At 47.2% G+C, this 15,816-nt stretch overlaps 1 long non-coding RNA gene across 1 annotated transcript; it reads left to right on the top strand.

Moving 5' to 3' along the window:
• Positions 1-162: 162 nt before the first annotated feature.
• Positions 163-1,537, top strand: LOC132346938 (uncharacterized). Its single transcript, XR_009496965.1, has 2 exons — positions 163-952; positions 1,311-1,537. It is a non-coding gene; the product is annotated as an uncharacterized lncRNA (long non-coding RNA).
• Positions 1,538-15,816: the final 14,279 nt, after the last annotated feature.

Consider the following 15,816-nt stretch of genomic DNA (forward strand, 5'->3'; position numbering starts at 1 on the left):
GAGACCGGTTGCTGAGCAACGCGGGACGCGGAGGCGGAGCCGGGGCCGCACCTGGAGAGATTGGGGCAGCCGGGCTCTCCTCTCCAGGCGTCAGGGCGCCTACTGACAACCGCGGTCCACAGTCACGCTCTTCGCGCGCCTCCCTGCCCACCTGCTTTGTCCGGGGCTGCCACAGCCCTCCTCCTCTGGGGAAAACCTTGGGGAAACCTCAAAACCTTACACGCCCTCCTCCTTTTAGACCTGTCACGCAAGTATACTCGCCAGGTGTACCAAGCCTAAGCGTACCGAGCTTAATGGATTCCGTCATAGAGACTCCTGTAACCACCTCCTGGATTACGAAATAGGTCACCCCAGCCCACTTCTTTTGTCAACTGCTCTTAGCATCCTGGTGTCGTTTTTCTCTGGCTTCCTTGTTCCAGTGTTACGTTTGAGAGGTTCAGCCGTATTGCCGCGAGTACCCAGGGTGTGGTCACTTCCATGCAGACGGCACTGGGGCCAATCTTTGGGGCCTCCACGAAAGTGCTGCTGTGAATTTCAGCGCACGTGACTTTTGGCTACACATGCATGTGGCTATACATGCATTTCTTTGGCATCCACTCTTTATAATTATCTCCAAATGCAGCTCAAAGATAATACTGCCTTCCAACCCCACACCCCAACCTCTCTTTCATGCCCATCAACACTAATCCCTCATCACTGGGATGCTCATGGGGTGTTTGTTGACTGACCTATTGACCTCCCTGCCCTAGCTTCCATCCTACCATGTTGTCATTGGCCTGGGACTGAAAATGTGTCTAAAACAACAGAACATGCATCCACTTCCTAGGGCAGGGGAAGCTTCCTCTGCTTGAGCAGCCGCAGGGTACAGAGGTGTCCAGAACCTAGTGGTGCTGAGAGAAGGAGGCAGCAAGCTTCACTGACCGAAAGATCGTCTCCAGATGACTGAGAGCCTGTGAGTGCTTTCATCTCCTCACTGGAGATGGGGGATTCTCCCTGGCAGATAAGTCTCCCTCCCTCCCTATCCCTGACCTCCTGGGGTATTCACAGATTTGAGCATTTATCACAGTGTTTGGATGATGTATCTTCCCCTCTTGATGATGTTCCCCACAGTCAGCTGTGTGATGCTCCTCTCTGCTGCTGGAAATGCTGGGTGGAGGCCCAGGATTGGGTGGTCCCTACTGCTGCTTCAAATAAAATACTGAGGGGGCCAGGCAGGGGCTGGAATCAGAGCTGTGGGGATTCACCAGCTAATGGTTAGCACCCCATGGCCACAGCTGAGCGAGCCAGCCTGACAGGCTGAATTGCTGCAGGTGGACAGGGATGCAGGTGGGCCTGGAGTTTCCTGCCTAGCCTTGTCTCTGAGATCGCCATTCCTACGACGGGAGAGAAGGTGTCCTGGGAAGAACTGTGAATGGTGGATACTAGGAAGAGAAGAGGATCTGTTGTATAGGGGACAAAGTCTGCTACTCTCTTGGGAAGTTTCTAAGAGGATTTTGTTACAATGATTAATTAAGAATAAATTTGTTTGCTAAATGTCTGTATGCGAGACACCAAGGGTTCATTCATTCTTCAAATGTTTGCTGAGAGCCTCCATGTGCCTGGGGATCCAGGAAGGAAAAAGGCTGACAAAGTCATTGCCCTCCTGGGGCTGACTTGTCTGGAAGGAAGACACACAATGAAGCAAGTGAAGACGGATCAACAAATGTACTGTCACCCCGGACAGAGATGTGTGTTGCCAAGAAAGTTAAATCAGGGAAGAGGGCTCGAGGTGACAGGTCCAGTGAAGGGCCTATTCTAAGTGGGTGGTCAGGAAAGGCCTGTCCGAGGAAAGGATGACTGAGCACAGAACTGGGGAGGGAGGCCCCCATGCAAAGGGGTCAGAAGCCCACATTGTCCTTTCCATGGAGGACAGAGGTGCAAGACAAAGGTCTTGAGGCAGAACAAGCCCAGGGTGTTTGAAGGCCAGTGAGGAGGCCAGTGCACCTGGAGGGCTTCCTGGAAAACGTGGCCAGGTGCAGAAATGAGAAAACAAGCACAATGTCTTCCAGTTTTACTAAGTAAGCACACAGATGTGAATGCAGCCACGTGAGAATGAAGCCTGATAGATGAAATACCAATAAGAGGAGAGCACCCCAGATGAGGCAGGAAAGTATAGAGGAGGTGATGAGTGAGTGGGGTTTTGAAGGATGAATAAGAGTTTGCCAGTCTTGCCCATTCTCACCAGAGCGAGCCTTCTATTGGTAGGGTTGCATGTGGAAATACACAACACAACATAATTTCATGAAGCACACCTATACTATACTATATACTAAGACATTATGTATTTATTAAATATAGCTGGGCATCCATATCTTATATGACCACCCTACCCTTGGTGAGTTTCTTCACCAGTGTACCGACCACACTCAAACAAATACATGTGCATATATGAAATTCTATTTATTTTTTACTTCTGGTGGCCTGTGTTTCTTTGTTTTATACACATCCGCCTTCTGTCCTGGTTCAAGGGGTTGAAATCTCCTCCTTAGGATATTTGAAACAAAAGATTCATGGACCTCTGACAGACATAATTTATTCACCTATTGCTTTTATTTTATTGGAAAATGTGTTTTGCAGCACAGATTTTGAAGGGAGAGCTGAGAGATAAAAAGGCCATATTTGTTGATTAGATGTGGGAAATGGAGACAGTGTTTATAGCTTGCAGAGGCTTTGCCATGTTCCTGTATATCAATATTTTGGCCCTCTCTCAGCATTTCAGGATGGTTGATTTCTGATTTTTTATTTTTTTCATCTTGCTGTTGCTTTATAAAACATCCCAATAACTGGAGCCAACTGCTTCTTTTAGTGTTTTAAGCTTAAACAGTTTTCTTTTTTATTGTATGATTTTTTTTTTTTTTTTTTAACCAAAGAAGGCTTTGTGCGGGGAGCGGTCCCTGCCAGCCAGTGTGCCGTTTTTCTCAGCATGGCTGATTATTATCTCGACTGTACAACAAAGACGCGGAGGCTTGAACTGAAGGTGCCAATTTGCACGGAATGTACTTGATGGCTTACCGGAGCTTCAGCTTAAGGATCTTGAAAGTTCTCGCCTTCACACACCCATTATGCTCTCTTTAGTCCCAGCAGAAAGAACTCTTGTCTTCCTTCACAAATAGTCTACACTCCACACACCTAAAGTAGCAATTATTGTCATTCTCTGTGCCTTGTGGTGGAAGAAAAAAGCTGAGTTCCCCTTGCCACCCCCGCAGCACCCTAGAAGCCTCCCTCTGGAGCCTGTTCACCATCCGGCTTAATTATCAATTATTGCTCCAATTAGAGACCCCACCGCAGGCGAGGGTTCCATGTGTCCTGCTCTTTCTCCCCTGCCTCTCTTGTCACAGCCCTTATGATGTGAGAAAAGCCCAAGCCCTGTGTGAAAAGGAAAGTGAATTTGGATGTAAAGAAAAGAAACTAACTTTGATTTCCAGGTGTGAATGTGGCTGGAGGATCTGGGTCATTTAGTGTGGTAGGTGCCTGGACCCCCACCTTCTTCTGGTGGCTCTTAGGATTGGAAAGAGAAGGTATTTGTGCATTTGCAATGAAGGGCTTGGCAAGAATACAGCTTGGAGATGCATATGCTCTGAGGACAGGGGTGTCACCTCTGAAGGGTTTAGGCGTAGCTTCAAGTCACAAAAACTGAACTTGCATGGCACTGTAAGTACGGTAATTATCTATTATCCCAGAGGTATTTTATGGAGCTGGACTGGCCATGCAGAGGGCTCAGATCCCAGAGAGGACCTGCTGCCCTGTGTTCTGTTGACAGAGGGTCAAATGGGGTTTCTTTGTTTGTTTTATTTAACAATTTCATACTTTTTAAAAAATTGTTATTTGGCTTCACCGGGTCTTAGTTGCAGCATGCAGGATCTAGTTCCCTGGCCAGGGATCGAAGCTGGGGCCCCTGACTTCGTAGCTTGGAGTCTTAGCCACTAGACCACCAGGGAAGTCCCCAGACAGAGGCTTTTTATGGGAAAATGGATCACTGGGCAAGGAGGTGAGGAGGGAGCTGGTTTCCAGGCTCTATTCCCTAAGATTACAAACATAGGCATTTACCCACCAGGTGGCACCAGGCAAACTTCTCCCCTCCTCCACTGGTTGACGCTTAAGGCCAGATGACTTTGAATGACCACTCATTCATTCAACCAACTAATATCTAGTCATTTCTATGTGCTAGGCTTCCCTGGTGGCTCAGATGGTAAAGAATCTGCCTGCGGTGCAGGAGACCTGGGTTCGATCCCTGGGTCAGGAAGATCCCCTGGAAAAGGGAATGGCTGCCCACTCCAGTATTCTTGCCTGGAGAACCCCATGGACAGAGGAGCCTGGCAGGCTACAGTCCATAGTGTCACAAGGTCGGACATGACTGAGTGACTAACATTTTCACTTTGGGTTTCCCTGGTGGCTCAGACTTGGGGTGGGGAGTTTGGACCTTATTCTGACAAAGGTCCTGAGTGCCTTTGGGTAGCTCTGTCCAGCTAAACACACAGGCCTTCCTGTAGGAATGATGCTCATTGTTATTTTGCAGAAGCAGACACAGAATCAGAGAAGTTAGGTCACTTGTCCATGTCACACAGCTGTGAAGATAGAAAGCCAAGATCTAGGCGCCCTTCATCGTCAGTGTGGCAAATGCAAGAAGAGAGATCACCTGAAACACCTGTTCAGGCCTCTTAGATGGATAATCTTCAGGAACATGTCATTTCCCATGTTATAGTCTGGACAATCTTAACACCTATATAGGAAACCAACAGCATTGTGCATTTCTGCGTCTGCCCCCCACCACTCCCTACCCCTTGTTGAGTCCTGCCCCAGGCCGCAAGCGTGAGACCTTGCATGAAAGCCACAGAAGTGGAGCTGAAAACCAAGTTCACCTCCGAAGCTGACTGAGTCCCTTTGTAACCTTGCCAAAAGCCCCCTGATAGTCACTAACAAGCTTCCTGACTCCCAGTTAAGCAAAGAGGCCCACTCCAGTGAACACCCTATAGCGCCCCAACGAACCAGCTAACACCAACCTTCCAGCAGGAGTTTTTTATGTCTTGAGGCTAAAATTGGCTTTTAACTCATGAAAACTGTCGGCTTTCCCTGGTCTGTCAGGAGGTGGGCCCACTGTGCTCGCAGTGCCACATTATCTCTGCTCTTTGTTCTTAATAAACTCCCTCCCTTCTGAAATGCTTTGTGTCTGGAAATTCTTTTCCAGCCCACACTCAGACTGCCTCAACACCCCTTATCGCTACAACCCAGGCTTGAGTGGAGGCCCTCCCCATGAGCACCTGCAGGGCATTTATGGGGAACCCAGCACGTGCCAAGCTCTGGATGTGGGTGGTTAGGACTTAAGTCTCATTTCTCCCTCCAGACCCAGCCACTGTCGGGGCCCAGCACACAGTAGGCCCTCAGCAGACTCTTGATTGGTTGCATGAAGTCTGTTCCAGCCATCCGCAGTTAGAAGTCTCACCCAGGGCATGAAACGACAACACGAAAGGCTAAGAAATGTGTCAAGGAGAGGCCTTTCTTGTCATGGACATGGAGGCAGGACCCACTGGGATTTTTCAAATTTGATCTGAAAGGCAAGTTGATTTTGTGCATTGATCTCTCTTTGCATCCTTCACGCTGGTGTCTGGGGAGGCATCTCATGGAGGCGACTATTGTTCATGTTCAGATAACTTCATATAAAGTGGATTTTAAATGAAGGCTTGGGGGCTCTATGAAATCTGGAAGGCTAAGTTGGGAATATCTATCATTTCAGAGATTTGCTACCACTGTGATTCCTGAGGGGCTATGTGCATGCCAGGTCTTTTAAAGCTGGTTAATAAGAATAGCAGCTGCGGTGGCCCCCAGTTACTGCCCATCTATCTGATCACTGAAGAGCCTTAAAAGGGAGCATTCGGATGGGGATCCAGGGAGACCACCGTCTACAGTGGCACACAGCTGAGGAAGCCACCATCTATAGTCAGCCTCACCATCCTTCATTTCTTTTTCTGTGATTGAGGGACAGGGAGAGAGAGAGGACAAAAGAATCGGAGAAGACAAAAGATGGAGTTCATGAAGATTTTGTGGCCTTCTGATGCTGTACATTGTGGAGGGGAGATCTTAGGCTCTGAAATATGGGAATCTCCCAAACTCACTGGGGAACCTGAGGGTCCCCTTGGATGAGAGAGAGCTTGGAGCTTCCAAGAAAAAATAGAAACCCACTTCTGGAGACCCCTAAAGCCCAACTGACAAGTACAAGACACTCACATGCCCTGTAATCATCTTGGACTTTGTCCTAGGTTTTGTCCAGGGAAGAGCACACTGTGCCCGATATTGTTCAGGTTGCTCTGGTCTGGAGAATGGACTGTATAGCAACCTTGGAGGCCAGGGGGCCAGTTGGGAGGTTGATAATGATACCTAGACAAGTGGTGATGAGGCCTGAGCCCTGAGAGTTGGCATTTGGGGTGGGGAGAAAGAGTTAGATATGGTGGGATGGGGGGAAATTAGGAGGATGTATTTGCCAGGACTTTTGCATGAGTAAAAAAGGGGGATAGTTTAGTTTCTGTATTTGAAGAGTTGAGAAGCTTCAGGTAAGTCTGTATCCAGGAGCTAGAGTGATGCCCTCAGGACCTGGTCTCCTCCACCTCTGGGCTCTGCGCATCCACCTGCTGGTTCATCTTGGGTAGGCTCTTGTGTCAGTGTTCATCAGAAGCTCCAGGCTCCCAGTGGATGGAGGCTGCTTCTTACCCCGTGGCTCCTGCACCAGACTCAGCATTGTAACTGGACTGTCACAGGCATTTGCCCATCTCTGACTGGATCACCATGGCCAGCAGACAGAATGAGATAAATAACAGGCTGGAGCTACATGTCTACTTTAGCATCTGGATGGGCAGGGAGGCATGTTGGTTCCTGGAGAAAAGGTCAAGGTACAGGTAGGTAATCCTGGCAGTGGTCCCTGCACAGGGCGTGGAGGCCTGGTGGATGTTGGGAGGAAGTGGACGTCATAGTTGACTCTGAGCATCATGCTGACCAGGGGCTGGCGCTGGGTCCCGTGAACTGAGCCCGCTGACAAGGGGGTAGGGGAGCGACAAAGACAACAGTGACACTGGAACCAAATTAAAGCAAAATAACCCTCTGGCTCTGGACTTCCCTGGCGGCTCAGTGGTGAAGAACCCACGCACCTGCCAGTGCAGGAGACTCGGGTCCCATCCCTGGGTTGGGAAGATCCCCTGGAGAAGGAAATGGCAACCCACTGCAGTATTCTTGCCTGGCAAATCCCATGGACAGAGCAGCCTGGCGGGCTGTGGTCCATGGAGTCGCAAAAGAGTCAGATATGACTTAGTAGCTAAACAAAACAAGCAAGCTGTTAAAAACAACCCTCTGCCTCAACCCAACTAAGGTGTCCCTGATGTATAAATTTGTGACTTTGTTTGCTGGTAACTCAACTGTCATTTTCACTTTATCTCTCAGTTAAGATCTTGTCACCCTACAATATGTTTACTGTCCTTTGTTCAGGAAAAAAGGATGAACCAGTTCCATTTTGCTTTTTTATCTCCAAGAACGATCGGTTTATCACAATGATGATAATCAGGATGAGTGTTATAGGAAAAGCATATATTTGGGTCCAATACAAAGAACATTTTGCAAACAGGTCTATTGGGGAGGACTGTTGGAGCCTGGGTTCAGGGGTTTCTTCAGGTGTGTTGGGGGGCTCTAGCTGTGTGGTTAAACTGTTAGGCTCGCTCCCCACCCAGCTTGGGGGGCTCTAACCCGCCTTTGGCCTTTTCCTTAGGCTGCAGGGTCTTCTCCCATCCTTGTGCTTCTTGCACAGAACTGTTGCAGAGGGGAGCTCACACAGGTTGCTGAGATTTCAGGCTGCTCTGAGGATCTTCCCTGAAATGTCTGCCTGAAATGCTAATGTTTCCATGTACCTGCCCAGCTGGGTACAGGAAACATCTCAAATTGCTCCTGGCTTTGTTGTGTAATTCATTTGACTTATAATATGGCTACGCATTGGGCTTCCCAGGTGGCACTAGTGGTAAAGAATTTGCCTGCAAATACGGAAGACACAAGAGACTCTCGGGATCTATTCTTAGGTTGGGAAGATCCCCTAGAGGAGGAAATGGCAACCCACTCCAGTATTCCTGCCTGGGAAATCCCATGGACAGAGGAACCTGGCGGGCTACAGTCCATGGGGTCGCAAAGAGTCAGACACGACTGAGCACCACCACCACCACCATGGCTACATATTAGCCCTCTTTAGAACTTTCCCAGGAAACAGGGATTTCAGGAAAATTTTGGAGAAGGACTGGGGAAAAAAAATAAAACTGACTTTTTCTAGATGTGATTGCAAATTTTAATCAATGCTTCCAAAGTTATAAAAGAGCTACATTATCTTCATAAGAGGTTGTCGGTGTTTATCAGGCACTTTACTATATGCTGGTATTGTGCACAGATAATACTATACTGAGCTTCTGCATTCATCCCGAAAGATAGATATTGTTATCCCATTGTGCAGATAAGAAAACTAAGGCTCAGAGTGGCTATACTACCAGCCCAGGTCAGCTGACTGTTACCAAGTCCAAGTTCCTATTGTTCTCTGCATGACAGGCCTGTAAACCAAGAGACAAGTTGTTAGGACAAGGAATAGCAACTTTATTAGGAAAGCCAGCAGACTGAGATGATGCTAGGCTAAATACCCAAAAGAACCATCTTAGCCCAGTTAGAATTCAGGCTTCTTTAATACTAAAAGGGCAGGGGATGTCATTGGTTGTTGAAACTTGGCGTCAGAATCCTTTGTTATTGCGGCCCTCCATGTAGGTCAGGTCACAATATTCCCATAAACCTTCCAGACAAACATTATTTTCTGTTCTGCAAGTTTTAATCTCTATATGAATGGGAAAGTGGTGTACCCTTAAAGGTCAGAGTCTTGGGAATGGACTCTCATATATTTCAGGCTCTAGGCAACATTCTTAACTTGTAGCAAAAGCAACAGAACAGCAAAATATAAAGTAAAAGAAATATCGGATATGATGTCAGATTTGTTCTTCTCTGTTACACTGAGGGCAGGAGGAGATGGGCACAACAGAGGATGAGATGGTTGGATGGCCTCACTAACTCAATGGATGCAAGTCTGAGCAAGCTCCAGGAGATAATGAAGGACAGGGAAGCCTGAAGTGCTACAGTCCATGGGGTTGCAAAGAGTCAGACACGACTAAGTGACTGAACAGCAACATTTCATAACTACTGTATGTAATGAAATCTAAAATGCCTTTGATTGTTAGATGCCCTGTTATTTCATGTGCCATAAACACACATACAGTCTAATTTGCTGCTGAGAGACTGAGCCCAGAAGTAGCTGAGCGTGCTCGGTTCCTGAGCTCTAGCTGTCGCCTGGAAGATGTGTTTGGCTCGCCGTGGATGGATGGGGTATAGCTCAGTAAAATCCTGGGCAGAAGGATCCTGTCCTTGTCACGCTTTTCCCATGGACAGGGGTAGAGACCAGGGAAGAACATCCGACAGCTATCGGAGGCCTCACTGGAAACAGACAGCCTCCAGAGCCTTGCAGCTGGATCGTCCTGCTCTTCACAAAGGAAACTCAGACCTGCAGGGCCAGCTCCTTGCTTAGCTCTCAAAAGAGGGAGAGATCAAACCGCCAGCACCCTCTGGGTGTCACTTCTCTCTGCCCATTAAGTCTGACATCCATCAAACATAAGTTGTGCCTCAGTTTCAAAGATGTTAACATGTGAAATAATGTACATTTAGAATCAGCAAAATACAGGGCCTCGAGCCCAGGTTTGGTAAGAACAGAGCGCGCGTCCAGCATGAAGAGCCCAGATGGGTAATGCCCCTCTTCAGCCCTGTGCCTGGCCTTTCCTCCAGACCACACTCTGCGTTTGCACAGGGCTCTACTGCTGCTTCCTTCCAGGTCACGCACAGGGTGTATTTCATCTCTGTCTTCATGAGGAGCTAGTACTGATAGGGACTTTCAAGGTGTTAGCGGCAGGGGCATGGGGACAGGAGATGAAATGTCCCTGCCAAAGATTTGCTGAAACTCTGGACACTCAGGGACTTGGGCCATGAGTAGAGAGGGGGATGTGTTCCTGGTTGCGGGGTTGGCAGGGGGGTCGGGGGGCAGGTAATCTCAGGTGGCTGATGACATAGCAGTTACCCGATGACATAGCAGTTGCCTAGAATCTCAGCTTTTTATCAGAGAAGTGACAGAAATCCATGCTGTCATCAATTTCGGAAGACTTCAAAGTTCCTGACCACGTGGTTTGTCCAGTTTAGTTCAGTTGGTGCGGAAATTCACTCAACAGAAGTTTACAAGTGTCCTGTGTGCGGATGGTGAGGAGGGCAAGGCTGTGTGGTCCCTACCTTCCTGTGACCCCTGCTTGGGGGCAGGCCTGTGGTGGATGAGGGCAGGCAGTGGTGAGTAAACCCCGAGCATTCAGGAGCCCCTGGCCTGCAGGGTGGATGGCAGAGGGGAGGGTCCAGTCCTTGGGACAGTGAGGGCAGGAGAGCAGGGCTTCACTGGGCACCTGGCACAGCATGGTCATGGCACGTCCTACCACGGCTGAGTCACCAGGGAATGAGAGGAATGAGCAGGTGGGGACCAGGAGGAGGAACCACTGACTCAGCACTGGGGTGGGAAGTGGCATGTTCATGGCCCCCCCAGCCATGGCCCCCTCTGGTGTCGCCTAATCAGCCCCCAGCAGGCCCCTCCCACTCCTCTCCACCGGCAGCCACAGTGGGCTGGACTCTCACAGACTGGCTGTGGTCCCCCTCCCTCCCTACGTTAAACCCTGGTGGCTCCCTCATTCCCAGTGGTGATGTTGCAGTGTGGTGAGGCATGGACCGCTGAGCGAGGCCCCCCAGGTTCAAATCCTCTTCTGTTTACTGGTTGAGCAGATTCTTTCTTCATCTGTAGAATGGAGATCATGATGACACCCACCTAGACCACTGTTCTGAGGAAGGAATGAAAGAACACCATCCTGAAAGTCCCCACATGTGCAGAGGACAATGAAAGTCCCTGCTTTTAGGGCCAGTTTGAGGCTTTTCATGATGGACACAGGCCCTGCCTGGGCTGACCTGTTACCTCGACCTTCACCTCCACTCTCTCTCAACTCCTCCCCACAATCTGTGCTCCTGCCACATCATCCTGGTTTCCCTCTAGGAAACCCTTGCAGGCAAATTCCTACCTCAGGGCCTTTGCACTTGCTGTTCCCGGGCCTGGCATGCACCTTCCCTCTCCTCCTCTTCCCTTAGAACATATCTCTGCTGTAACTTAGTCCAGGAAGACTTCTCAGACCAGGCCAGATGGTCTCCCCACCCTTTCATAGCTTCATGTCCTTTCTCAAGTGTGGTCCCCATTGTTTCTATAGTTGAGTTTTGCTCAACACTGAGCTGGCACAGTGGTAAAGAATCTGCCTGCCAGGGCAGGAGATGTGGGTTCTATCCCTGGGTTGGGAAGATCCCCTGGAGTAGGAAATGGCAACCCACTCCAGTATTGTTGCCTGAAAAATCACATGGACAGAGGAGCCTGGTGGTCCATAGGGTTGCAAAACTGTCAAATTGACTGAGCACACACAGCACAGAACTCTCAGGATCTAGGATGGTGGTGGCTCTTGGTTGACAATGAATATTTGTTAAATAGATGATTGGGATGATGATAAGAGGATATCCATCCACTGTTCTTAGCACACACTCACACCAGCTGGCTCCAAAGACCAACCAGGTTGATGAGTGTTTGCAGAAATCAGGAAAAAGCAGGAGCAAACCAAGATTGTCTTTGCCCTTCTGTCTTCCTCCTTTCTTTGGGGTTCCATGTGCCCAGCTCTGAGCACTGCAGGTGCCCAGCTCTGAGCACCAGAGAAGGTGCACATCTTGTTGGGTTTCCCCATGCCCCCACTGACCAACTCTCGGCTCTGCCAGGCACACTGGGGCAGAAGTCCCAAGGCCCAACCTGAGTTCCTTGGCTCCTGTGGGTTTAAGTCAAGCTCTTAGTGTAATTTTAAAGTAAGTTGCTTTTTTTCTTTTCCTTTTGGGTATATTTTATAGAGAGTGTGTTTCAAATCAAAGAGAGAGAACATTTTCCTCTCTTCTTCTCGTGAAAGGCAGGGGGTCTAAGACATTTTAATAGCTTTCATATTCCTTGCTCCAAATATATTATTTCAGCACAATAGTTTCTTTGCGGGAGAATTGCTTAAATGATTCAAAATGGATTTAAAAATATATTTCAAGTTTTAATTTTATGCACAGAACATTAATGAGCGGAGTGCCTTAGAGACTGCCTGTCAGTTTAACGTATTCACAATATTCTCAACACAGATGTTATTCCATCTAAATCCTTTTAGAGGAAAGAAACCAGTAATTTTTTTTTTCCTTGGGGGATGTCAGAAAATACATTATTTTTGAAGTTGTATTTTGATCCCAGAATTCTGCACAAAATATCATTGTTAGGGTCTGGGTTTGTCAAGGCACTCGGACGCCAAACTTTTAAAAAGTCAAGAAAGGAGTAGCAGCTGAGAAATTTTTATTTATGTTATTTGTGTTCTCTCATGAGGACTTTGAGCATTGACAAATGAAGGTGAAATATTGACGATATTACTGAGCTGTGCATTTGAAAGTTTCGACACCCTGTAAGCAATGGCAAGGGGTTGAACAGATATTGGGTTTGAGGCAAAAACACTTAGAGTGATTCTCTCTCTTTTTTTTTTGGTCTACTCGAAGATGCTGGCTTCCAGTATCAATAATGCTGTATCTCTTTGCTTCTCAGATGATGATTCTCCTCCAGATATGAGCATGTGCTTGAAAGGCCCTGCAAACAAGTCAGGTTTTGTGCAGGGGGCAGAAAGTGCCTTTATGACTCAGATGGTATCTGCAGAAAAAGCCGATGGCATAGTTCAGTTATCAGGAGGCAGGACTGACCCACTGACAAGTAGGAGTAAAAGAAAATGAACCCAGTCGACCACCACATACAGAAATAAATTCTAGAAGGATTAACAATGTGCAAGTAATAAATTAATAGTATACTACTGCAGGAAATTTATGGTACTATATGCAACAATCTAGGGTCTGAGGAGACCTTCTTAACCAAGACCTAGGAGCTATAAAGAAGAGATTGATTTTTTTTAATCTATAAAATTAACAAGTTTTTCATGCCAAAGATATCACAAAGACACTATCCACATGACCATTCTGGAAAAAAAAAAAATGTTTGCAAACGAGATGTTAGATCAAAGGGTTAATTTCTAGGCAACAGAAAAGTTCCAAACAACCCACATATGTTTAAAGTAAAAAATGAATGTTTTTTCCTCTGCCCCCATACCCTTTCCCTAGGGGGAATCGCTTTTAACAGTTTAGTGAATTTCCTTCTGGCCGCTCTTTCTCCTCCGTCACCCTGCAAAGGGAATTAATTTCAGTTTTTGTTGGAGCTGCAGCGATGGGAAAGCAGGAGACTCAAGTTGGATTTTCTTTTTATTGATTGTACTCTGTCCCAGACCTGTCATTGGCACCCCACCTACCACATCTGTGCTATTATTTACTTAATCTTTTACATTTTTACACACTTTTGAGAACATACAATTATTCACAACGGAAACTTTAAATCATTACCATCCACAGAAAACCAGTGTTATTTGCCACATGTAGAAGGCAGTCATAAAAGTAACGTAAGCCGATGTTATTAAATTCCAGTTTGATGCTGTAGCTGCTCACTCTTTATTAAAAAGGGTGGTGGCACCATTCGGGATGTATTAAATATTGGCCTGTCCCCCGGTGGAGGCTGTCCTTGGTCCAGCCAGGAGGATTACAAAGGAATAAGTTTGTCAGTGAGTGTTTCTGTGCTTTGTGAAGCCACTTTACCTCCAAAGTTACCTTGTGAGCTCCCTTTGGGATGTGTCCCCTCCGGGCACTGCAAATTTGGTGGCACCAGGTGGAAGGAGATGGCAGGGCTCCTTGAAATCAGCACAGCCTGCAATTCAGTCTTCTGTTTTCCAAATACAACAACTTATACTTACAAAGAGCGTGTCTTCACAGGAGGCCTCACGTGGAAGGAAAACTCGCATAGTCTTACCAGTGCATTTTCAATCTCCCAGTGCAGACTTTGATGACTTGAACTTGTCTGTGCAGTATTCTGAGCTGCAGTGAAATATTTAGAGAAATTTTGTTGTAGCCAAGGACAACTAAATACCCTTGCCTTTCTTTTTTTTTTTTTCCTTTTAATACAGGAAGGAATAATCATTTGGTGAAGTTTTCAAAGTGGTTGCCAGTCACTGCTGGAAAAGATATCATTTGGTTCTGGCAAGTCAGAAGAGAACGAAGAAACTGATCTTGAGATTTTTTTTTTTCTTTTTCATGTCTGTACTTTTCTTCCTGACACCGAAAGGTTTGTCTTTTTGACAAGTTGATGTAGAAAGCAGCACATCTGTGACCCAAGGAGGAACTGGAAAATATGCCTAATTACAGAGAGTTCAGATATTGCTGCTTTCATGTGGATTTCAGAAGTGAACTCCCTAAAAGATGCCACTTCTGAGCGTATCCTGTGGCCGACTCGAAGGTGGACACTAAGGGACCAGAGGATGCAGTCTGTGAATAAGAAGAATATCTGAGCCCACCACTGGCTATGGTGAAGAACAGTTGATTTCAAACAGAATATTTTTAAAAAGCAGAGTTTAACTCTCGTCTGAAAGGTGTGTTCCCATTCGCTGTCTTCCAAAGAACTCCAGAGGGAAGGCAGTATTCCAAAGTACTATTTCTTCCTGGCATTCTTTGCGCCCTGTAATTACATGTTTCTCTGTGTTACTATTTGTTAATGCCTGTGTTCCCAGCTGCTCTCCATAAATGCAGCCCTCATCTCCTGCCCCTGGTATCTTGCTCACTGCCGGGCATAAAAAGGCAGAACTAAAGAAAATGGAAATGAAGGTTTACATCCCAAGATATAAATAGATACAACAAGTGAGCATGTTCTGAGCATCAGACCGTCCTCTGGTCTCCTGAGGAGTGTTCAGTATCTGAAAATCTCCCAGCATTGTCAAAAGCAAGTGGCCTAATTAAATTAATTCAACTCAAGCAAAGAAGGGAGGAGAATAAGACGGCTTCAGTTTGTTGGGAAGGAATCAAGGAGGATGAAAATAAGGCAAGAATTCACTAGAGGGACAAAACTGCAAACCCATCCTAACAAGGTTCTCATTTGCTCGTACAGGCTTGCCCCTGAGAGGCCAAGTTCAAAGCCATCAGCAAAACGATTCCTTAGCATTCACTGGACAGATCAGAGAAGACTGGGAGTGGGGCGAGGGAAATGGAGGAAAGTGAATTGACATCAGTACCCACTCACCCACCCACCCACTCTATTTGACAAGCCCAGAAGGATTTGACTTCCTGGTATGAAGCTGTAGAGGAAGAAAGTTGAGAAAGCCTTCAAAAATGTTCAGAAATTGCCCTAAGCCTGAATTTTAAATATTGCTTTTAATTTTCACAAGATGCAGCATCTTATAGTTTCAGTCCATGCCAGTCATTCTTCCTGCTTCCTGGGGGCTCCCCCCAGATCTCAGCTTGCACTGGGTTTCACCTTTTATTTATCAGTGGAGGGATTCTGGTTATGTTCTCTTCCCATTTGGGCCTCAGTGTGCTCAGCTGTACAGTGGTGATGTGAGAGCCCTTTCCTGGCTCTTGCAGGATTCGGTGAGTGATGCTACAAAGCCCTTAACAGAGCCTGGGATCTGCCATTCCTGAGCCGGGACGACTGCAGCAGCCTGAAACTTCTGGTGATTGATACACATTGACCTCTCAGAGGATGTGACTGAGGAGGGGGGCTCCAGA

This window comes from Bos taurus, chromosome 13 (assembly GCF_002263795.3).
Source record: "Bos taurus isolate L1 Dominette 01449 registration number 42190680 breed Hereford chromosome 13, ARS-UCD2.0, whole genome shotgun sequence".
NCBI lineage: Eukaryota > Metazoa > Chordata > Mammalia > Artiodactyla > Bovidae > Bos > Bos taurus.